This window comes from Borostomias antarcticus, assembly GCF_949987555.1.
Source record: "Borostomias antarcticus genome assembly, contig: scaffold_62, whole genome shotgun sequence".
NCBI lineage: Eukaryota > Metazoa > Chordata > Actinopteri > Stomiiformes > Stomiidae > Borostomias > Borostomias antarcticus.
Genome location: NW_028176112.1, coordinates 40,508 through 50,824, shown reverse-complemented (window position 1 = coordinate 50,824; position 10,317 = coordinate 40,508).

Below are 10,317 nucleotides of genomic sequence, written 5' to 3'. Positions count from 1 at the left end.
GCTACTATTCCGTACATAAGCTGGCCGAAGACGCAAAGTTAGTCTACCTCTTGTGCAAAGTTCCTTGCGAACTTAGTTGCTGCTAGCTGGCTAAGTTAGCCAACGTTAGCTAGCTGGCTAGCTATAATAACGTACCATTCAAGCTAACGAAGTTGTCTAGTGTTGGAGGGACAATACTGGATGTATGATGTCACCATCTTGATCAGATGACTGCTAATGGAGGAGGATAAATAAATGTTCCAACTCCTACATTGTAGAGCATCTGTGTTTAACTTAATCTGCAACTGCTGTGCTTTGCAGACTAAGAGGAGATGGACATGCCCCTTAAGCTACAATAAGACCGGAATGGTCAGGAGGAATCTGGAGAGGATGATGATGATGACGATGAGGTGGGTTAGTTGTTCAGAAAATGACCCAAAATCTTTAATACCAAATGTATAGCTGCACATTTTATGTCCCACTCCTCAGCTCGCCAGGAGAAGGGGAGAGCCTGCATGCGCGCACACACACACACACACATACACACACACACACACACACACACACACAGGAGTTTCAGAAGCCTCACAAGCAAGCTGTGGACACCATCACCATAATTGTTGTGTCTGTGGAAGGAGACGGACAGTTTTCGTTCTTCTCGAAGGGTGTTGTATATGTGAAGGAGCTGTGGACCCATCACACTGACACACCTCCCACTCTGCTGTTTTACTCTGATTATAGGTTGAATGCCTAGATTAACCTCTCTTTCTTTCTCTCTCTGCATTCTCATCTGTTTGTTTTGCAGCTTGTGTTTTGCAGCTTGTCTATAGGGTGTCAGTGAGATCTGTTCTACAGGGTTCGATGAAAAAGAGACTGCTGATTTCTGATCACTGTATCACAGAGTGAGTCACGCTGACACATACACATATACACATACACACACACACACACACACACACACACACACACACACAAACACTGTAAGAGCCGAGGTGGGCTAGGGTTGATATGCAATACAGTAGGACCCCACTCAATCGAACTTCAGAGATCCGAACCTCCCGGTCTACCGGACAGGCTTAAAAAACTTTTATTTGAGCCTGCTATCTGGTTACTGGTGGGATTTTCATTACAGTACTGTATCCTACTGTGAATAAAAACAGACTGTATGTAGACCTACATGTTGCCTGTAGGCTGTAGACTACTGTCACGTTTCATTTCTTTGCTCTAATGTCGAGCGCAAAACGCAAACGAGTCTGCTTCGTGAGCTGCATTTCTTGGTAGCCAGAAAGCGCGTCAGCAACCTGAAGCAGAGGAGTATCGAGTCATTTTTCGTTCCCAGTTAATGGACTTCAGGAACACAGACGTGTTGTGAGAATGTAGATTAGCCTACTAGGCCTACTGTATTTGTTAAATAATAGCCTACAGCCTATAGCCTACATCGGTTGTTTTAGAGACTTTCTTTTAGGCTACAATAGCCTAAGACACGACAACTTGTCTGTCATTTCATTTATTTATTTATTGATTATCATTTGCTATAATTGTTCTAATGTTGGGTTGTTTATAGGCTATACCATTTTGTTCTGCGAATACAGTAGCCTATCGATGCAGCGTAGGCCTCATTTGAGAATAAAGTAGGCTACTGAATTTGATCAAAGCACGCACTCAAGTGGAAATTCGTTTATCTTATTATAGGCTACTGTAGGCCTATTATAGGCTAGGCTGTATCAGTTTAGTTGGCTATTTGATTGCAATTTTGATGCATTTTCACAAGTAATTAAGGATATTTATCTGTCTATTATGAGTATATGAAACAAGTATACCACTTATTGAATTTGGTGCATTTTAACATACGTTTCAGTCATCCGGACATTTCAGAGATACGAACGGCCTGTGGTCCCGTTGGGTTCGGATAAGTAGAGTCCTACTGTATGTGTACAAGTGTGGGTCTTCATTGTTGATCTTCTCTCTCCCTTTCTCTCTCTCCCACTCTCTCTGTCTGTCAAAAGAAACTTCAGCAGTGGAACTCTCCCAGGACTGAATGGTGGGGATTGAGTGGAAGAGACATCCATCAAAGTGTACCTGAGATGTCCAAATCACATTCAGACGCATCCAGCTGCAAGGACACGACTGCAGACACATACAGGTGAGAATAGTGACATGTACAAATACACACATACAGGCGCACAACACGCTTTCAGTCATACACAGAACAAATCACACTTCTTCCTTTAACCCCCACTCTCTTTCTCTCTCCCTTTTCACCTGCAGTGTTTTGATCTGGAGTCTTACTGTACCTGCAGCTGAACTGTGAGAGAGGGACCTGGAGGTGTCCTGAGTGCAAGTAGGCAAACTAAAGCATTTCAGAGCGTCTGTTGTCCTGGCTGGCAGAGGCCTCATTCAGTACATGATGGTCTGATCTGCATGTCTGACTCTTTCTCTATCACAGTAAGATAGCGTTATTAGAGGTTCTAGAAGTGGATCTATACATCCAGAAGTGATTGTCTTTGTGTTAGTGGTGTGTTTTGTCTGTGTCTGTGCATTTGTTCATATTTGATGTATTTTGAGGAAAATCTCTTTCTCGCTTTCACACCTCCTTCCCTCCAGTCCAGACTATGAGGAGATCTCCATAGACCCAGTGTGTGGCTGGAGGCCGGTCCCAGTCAAACCAGACCAGAACATAGAGGAGGAAGCTGACAAGCCGACGCCACACTGTCAGCTCCAGTGACATGGTCCTGCCGTCATGGAGATGATTGTGACCGTGTGTGTGGGTGTGGGTGTGGGTGTGCGGCGTGCGCATTAAAGTTACAAACTTACTGAGACTACCCAGTGGTAGTATCAACAAAATCTTTAGTGAGAAATGTATACCTGCATATTTTATGTTGCACTCCTCAGCTCGCCAGCTGAGTGGGAGGACCCGCATGCACACATACACACACACGGGAGACTAGACAGGTGGCAACCATACACCTCGCAAGGACCAAGTGAGGGTTAGTACACTCTCACACTCAATAACAGACTGTATTTATCACACCACATTATGCATGCTTGCATTTACCAGTGAACAAGTGAAAGCACCCATTGAGTCTTTGGCCAGCTGAAACCCATGAGTTTCAGTGTGTGTGATCCATCCAACAGAATGACCTGAGGGGCTACAGGAGCCTGGTAATAAGTGGACCACTTTCCTGAAGGCTTGTCTGGTCTGCTCCATGCCTGAGGTCAACGGCATCGACACACACTTTCAAAAGCTATGTGAGTGTGGTGCTATTCTGAGAACAATGTGCCATTCAAGGCAGATCGTTTTTGGGAATGACGTCTTGCGTTTGTCTTTAGAGGACTCATCCAGGTAGCTACCTAATATCATGGTCTATACCTTTTTATCCCCATCCAGTATACGTCTATCTAACCCTACTCATTTTTTTTCTCCCTCTATCTTTAGACTGTGAGATTCACTCATGTCATGGGTAGTGTGCCCAGAGCAGGGAGGGGAAGAGTTCTCAGGGTTGTACCATCGCCTAGTGGGTGAGAACTGACCACACCAGATAATGTCCCAGATCTAACACTGCACATGTACAGTACTGTACCAGACCCACAGCTTAGGCTGCCAAAGCCATTTACAATAATGCAAACGCCTTCAACCTCTCTATCTATTTCTTCCTCCCTCTGTTTTCTTCTTCCCTCTCTCCCTCTTGCTATCTTCTTCTCTTTCCCTCCCTATTTGTCCACCTCACCATGGTAGGCGGTCTGTTCCCAAGTAAATGAATTGTGTATTGCAACTGCAATTCCTGTTACTGGCACTAGTACACCCAGTAGATGTTTTCATGGTGGTTCTCTCAACCCACAGCTACAGTGCTGGAAAGAGCCCACCTGTAGCACTGCCTTTTGAATATCTGAAATAAAATGTTTTCTTTGCAATACGTCAGTGGTTTTATTTCATGTAAAACTGTCTAGTCATTTGATAGTACCATTCCAAGAGTTTCATGGAAATTGACTGCAGGTTACTGCTCTACAACATCAGGAGGATTCAACCCGTCCTCACTGACGACAGGTGCTCATCCAGGCTCCTGTCATCTCCCGCCTGGACTGCTGCAACTCCCTCCCTGCTGGGGCCCTGGCGTCAGCCATCAGACCTCTGGAGCTTGTCCAGAAAGCTGCAGCTTGCCTTGTGTTCAACTGTCCCAAGTTCTCCCACACAACTGCCCTTCTCTATTCCATACACTGGCTCCCTGTAGCAGCAAGTGACAATGTGAATAGGTTTGTGGAGCTTCAGAGCTCATACTATAGGCTACTTATACACTGTTACTGGGAATTATTGAAAAGTCATTTTTGCATATGTGTGATCAGAATTATTGATGTATAAAAACAAATGCCAATGTATGCGTACGTTTCTAATCACACTTGTGTAGAACGGAGTTTTTGCCCTCGCGCATGCTCATTGTAGCCTATGTAATGTATCGCTCGAGACACGGCTTCATTCACATCCCGGTGTCAAGGGGAGTGGATGTTGGCTAATGTTACACTCGACATTTTCAACTACGACGTCATAGGCGTATTTTCCATTGAAATGAATTAGAAACGTCAAGTATGTAGCTATATGATATAATTATTGACATAAGTAACAACTTGCTAGCTAGTATAGCTGTTTTAAACAAGGGACGTTGGCTGTTAACTAGCTAACGCTAGTGCTACTTGACGTCAGTTGGTTGAGTGAGTAGATAAGCTAGGCTAACGTTAGCTAGCGAGTTAAGCTCGACATTTTAAACTAACGGACGTCATATTGGCGTATTTTTCATTAGAATGAATTAGAAACTTCCAATATTCATAATATCTGATTATTGACATCTGTAACAAATTGGCTTGCTAACTAGTATAGCTAACGCTAGTGCTCCTAAAGTCGGTTGGTTTTCAAAACGAGACAGGCGCAGATTTTTATAAGATAAGATGGCAATTATGCAGAGTTTGATAATCACCTGTAAACATGTACCTAGTTATGTTAACGCATTAACTCGCCATATAGGCCATGATGGGCTATTTGCAGTCTGTATCACATAAACATGAAGCATATGAGACCGTCACCGATTGCTATTGAGATAACGTTAGTGACAGCTGTTTGTAGGCGCTCGCAGGGATATAAACAAAGGATAGTTCCGGCTAGTTAGTTCTAACTAATAAGACGTTCTCATGAGAGCTTGTTTATGGAATAGCCTACTGCAAATAGCCGCTATCCTAAATGGCGAATTTACCATGTAATTCCAAATGTTTAATGTAATAATAATAAAGGATGGTCTGTCAGAATGCTCACTGGCGTGACGTTATTGGGAATGCAATTGGTCCTATTTAAAGGTGATGTGTTTCTCAATGCTTTTGTTTTATATTTTCATAGATTGGACTTCCTGAAAGGTGTTTCGAAGCAAAGAGGTGAGATTAACCCTTTGTGCCATAATCCTAACTCTAGTTGATGTTGACTGTAAAGGGATTATTATATTTCACTCTGATAGAGTTTGTCCTCAAAACAAATGCAAGTGAGTTAGAACCTGAGACATGGGAGAGAGTTCTGGCAGGACACTCCATCATGCATGGAGCTGTGAGAGGGTATATTGGGGCACTATTTAATATTTGTGTTGTTTACATTTTCTGCTATAGAAATTAGACCTTATAGCCTTTTATAAATTAAGCGGTACTCACTGTCTCGTGCATCACAGGTTTTTCACTTGTTCATTCAGCCTAACTCTGTGCTTAAGCTGCCTATAGAAGCAATGACTTTTTAATGCCCAAAGGCACACCTCTTAATCAGTGATAAGATAATGGTCTGGGGTTGTTTTTCTGAGGTTGCCCTAGGTCCCTTAGTTCCAGTGAAGGGAAATGTTAATGCTTCAGTTTACCAATACATTTTTGACAATTCAACTTCCAACATTGTGGGAACAGTTTGGGGAAGGCTCTTTTCTGTTCCAGCATGGCTGTGCCCCAGTGCACAAAGCAAGGTCCATAAAGGATTGATTTTTATTTATTTTTAAGACAGGGACAAGGTACAGTAGACATTTACCCTATAGAATAGGGAGAGATGCACTGTACAAGGTTATAGCTAAAACAGCTCATTTCCACCCGCAGTCCCTGGGCAAATAAATATACAGTCTTAAAAGAGTGGGGCAAATAGTATACAGTAGGAGAGTTACATACATAGAAGGAATACAAAAAAGTTATATAGCAGAGATTTCCCTCATCCCTATACCCACATCCCAACCTCCCCAGACCCTTAAAAAACAAACCCTAAGTACAGCTCCCATACATATGTGCTACACACACACACACACACACACACACACACACACACACACACACACACACACACACACACACACTTGACTACAGGAGGCATGGTTGGGTGAGGTTGGTGTGGAAGAACTTGACTGGCCCACACAGAGCCCTGACCTCAACCCCATCGAGCACCTTTGGGATGAACTAGAACGGATATTGCGAGCCAGGCCATCTCGTCCAACATCAGTGTCTGACCTCACAAATGCTCTTTTGGATGAATGGGCAAAAATTCCCACAGACACACTCCGAAATCTTATAAAAAGCATGGAAATGAGTGGAAGCTGTAGCTGCAAAGTGTGTGTGTGTGTGTGTGTGGGGGGGGGGGGGCTCCATATTAATGCCTATGTATTTAGAATGGGATGTCATAAAAGCTCTTCTAGGTGCAATGTGTAGGTGTCCCAATACCTTTGTCCATATAGTGTATAGTGCAGGCCTAAAGTGTTATTTCACTTTGGTAGAACATGTAAAAATTCAGCAGTCTTAACTTGAAGCCTCTTTATTCAGTTTCATCTTGGGGAACTAATCTAAATGTGATACTTCTGAATTAGGACATTTTAACACCCCTTTTTGTTTTTTGTTCTTGTCTTACAGGTGTCTGCCGCTGTCACTGCACTGTTGCTACTGCAACCACAAAAACAGCTTTTGTCAAAGCTTTTTCTTAACAAGCAAACCCAATTTTACGATTCCATTTTGAGAACCCAATTTTATGAACCCAATTTTATGAACCCAATTTTACGAATCCAATTTTGAGAACCCACTTTTGAGAACTCTCTTACCAGCCCTTGTTTTAAAAGCATTTCTAATTACAAGCATTTCCCTTTACAAGCCTCTCTGTCTTGTTGTTAGTCTCTGGTGTGTGTGTGATTATCTCCCTCTGTTGGTCTCTGGTGTGTGTGTGTGTGTATGTGTGATGGTCTCCCTCTGTTGGTCTACAGTATGTGTGTGTCTGTGTGACTGTTAACCACATCTTCATGCTGTCACACACACACATACAGTACACACCTACAGGCTGTTAACCACATGTTCATACTGACACACACACACACTCTCTCTCTCCTGTAGGAGGACAAATATGGAGGTTTACTCATCGAAAGTGCTCTGTTTATTGCCTGTCACTTGAAAAACACACACAGACACACACACAACATGGGAGTGTAAAACTGATGGATTAATAATCTCATAAATCAAATCCCATATTCAGTTCTAAACAGATTCATCAACTTTTATTATGCAGACTCATGGTCATTTCATGTTCTTGTTAATGTGGTTAACTGGAAAATCCTGGGTTTGTTAAATGTGGGCATTCATTGAAAATGTTTTTGGTTTCACTTCTATTTACAGATCAGATGGTGTGATGGTGATCAGATGGTGTGATGGTGATCAGATGGTGTGATGGTGATCAGATGGTGTGATGGTGATCAGATGGTGTGATGGTGATCAGATGGTGTGATGGTGATCAGATGGTGTGATGGTGATCAGATGGTGTGATGGTGATCAGATGGTGTGATGGTGATCAGATGGTGTGATGGTGATCAGATGGTGTGATGGTGATCAGATGTCAGATGGTGTGATGGTGATCAGATGGTGTGGATGGATTACATGAACATGGATGTTTCATCAGTTATAGTTAACAGTATATTTACTATGCAACATTGTGTGTGCATGTGAGTGTGTGTTTGAATGTTGACGATCAGTTCCAACATTTACTATAACGTGTGTGTGTGTTTGGATGTTCATGATCAGTTCCAACAATATATTATTTCTATACAACAGTATGTGTGTGTGTGTGTGTGTGTGTGTGTGTTTGGATGTTCATGATCAGTTCCAACAATATATTTCTATACAACAGTATGTGTGTGTGTGTGTGTGTTTGGATGTTAATGATCAGTTCATTTTATAATAATAGATTAAAAAAGTATTGCAATTGCAAATAAAAACTGTAGCAAGAAACTTTATACTATAGTGAGAGTGATATCAATATTCAGTACATTACATTTTGGAAAAACAATGTAATTTATATTGTACTTATTCACAGTCAATTCAAAAAGCTTTTCAAGGGACAGTAACTTGTATTGAAATTAATTGGTACAATAATTAAATCACTTTCCTAAACTATCCATTGCAGATATGTGACTGAGCTCCTTGGGGGTGAGACTTATGTCTCATGCTCTGTCGTGTTACCTGCTCTCCGCCACCTGACCCACACCATGGAGGTCTCAGATGACGACCCAGCCTACGTGGTGAGGTTCAAGGCTGCCTTCACAAAGGACCTGTCTCAGCGCCAAGATACACTGAACCATGGATGGCTCAGCGTGGCTACAGCACTCGACCCCCGCTTTAAGGACCTAAAGTGTCTACCAAGAGGAGAGCGAGAAGGGGTGTGGTCCAGCGTTGAGGCACTGCTGCGAAAAGAACCCGACAGAGCCACTCGAGAACCCACAGAGGAGCCAGCAAGGAAGAAGAGCCTTCTGCTGTTTAATTCATCCTCTGACTCAGAGGATGAAGGGCCCAACACGGCTCTGAGCCGCTACAGAGCAGAGCCCACCATCAGTGAGACAGACTGCCCACTGCAGTGGTGGTTCAGTCATGCAGGGGCCCATCCACAGCTTTCCGCCCTGGCCCGCAAGTATCTGGGCAGCCCTGCTACTTCTTTCCCTTGTGAGAGACTTTTCTCACTGGCAGGTAACATTGTTCAAAAGAAGAGGGCAGCCCTGAGCTCTGAAAATGTGAACAGGCTAGTGTGTCTCAGCAACTGGCTGAAAGAGAAGAAGCAGGAGGTTTAGAGGCCAATGGGCTTGTTGTTACTAAAATGTTGATCAAATGGTTATGGCCTATGTTCTGCAACAGAAATATATTTCCTCAGGATATTGGAAAAATAGGAGGGATTGAGGTCATTCACTGGCACCTTTATTACATTTGATTTTTTATTTTACCATTTTAGTTGGTATAAATGGCACTTTATGTAGAACTATTATTTTTGGCCAAGGTTATTCAGGGAGAGTTGGACTGAAAGGGGTCTATTTTATTTTTATTTTTAGAAATATTGGTAAAGCAACAGTCTGTTACAGATGTGTTTTCTAATGGTAAAAATTTCCATATTATGGAATGTACTTGAGTTACTTGAAAGTATTTGTAAAAAAATACAAAGTTGAAGTGTTGAGTTTACAGAAGGTATAGGCTACCTGAACCTCAAATGCATGTTATGTTCCTAAATGTGCAGCACTTTATGGTCTTGGTTAAGTACCACCTTTATAAAAGAAATAAACAATGTATTGTTGCTTAAGCCTATGTATTCACTATTCATTGATTCACTCATATACCAAAATCCATTTGAAAAAAATGTTTCTCGCTGTTCTCAGGTAAAATATTGATGTGCGATTAAAATGCGATTAATTGCGATTAATTAATTACAAAGCCTGTAATTAATTAGATTAATTTTTTTAATCGCGTCCCAGCCCTAATTTCTATACAACAGTATGTGTGTGTGTGTTTGGATGTTAATGATCAGTTCCAACAATATATTATTTCTATACAACAATGTGTGTGTGTTTGGTTCATTTCTTGAGTGAATGATATGTAGGGCAGTTAAAGCAGACCTGTTGAATATACTTCATTATTAGAGACTGATGTGTGTTAAACTGACAACTGAAAACCTCCACAGGATTAATTATCTTACTGCTTTATTACAAACCTGAATGTTCACATTGTTCAGTTATTGGTTACATACTATGACTACATATAAAACATATTATCATAAATATTGTTTATGTAATTGTGCAGTTTACATATGTGGTCCCTATTTACCATAATAGATGACTCCTGTAGTACCATCAATTTACAATGGAAAAATAAATAAGAATATTGTGCAAACATACTAATTGGAACAGTTTTTTACATAGTTGAATCAGAGATATTCCTGAGTTGGGGAACCGTGAGCATTGGCGATTTTATAGGGGGGGCAGGGGGGGCAAGTGCCCCCCCTGATTGGACAGCCCAACTCTGCTCAGATTCTTAAAAAAAAAAAAA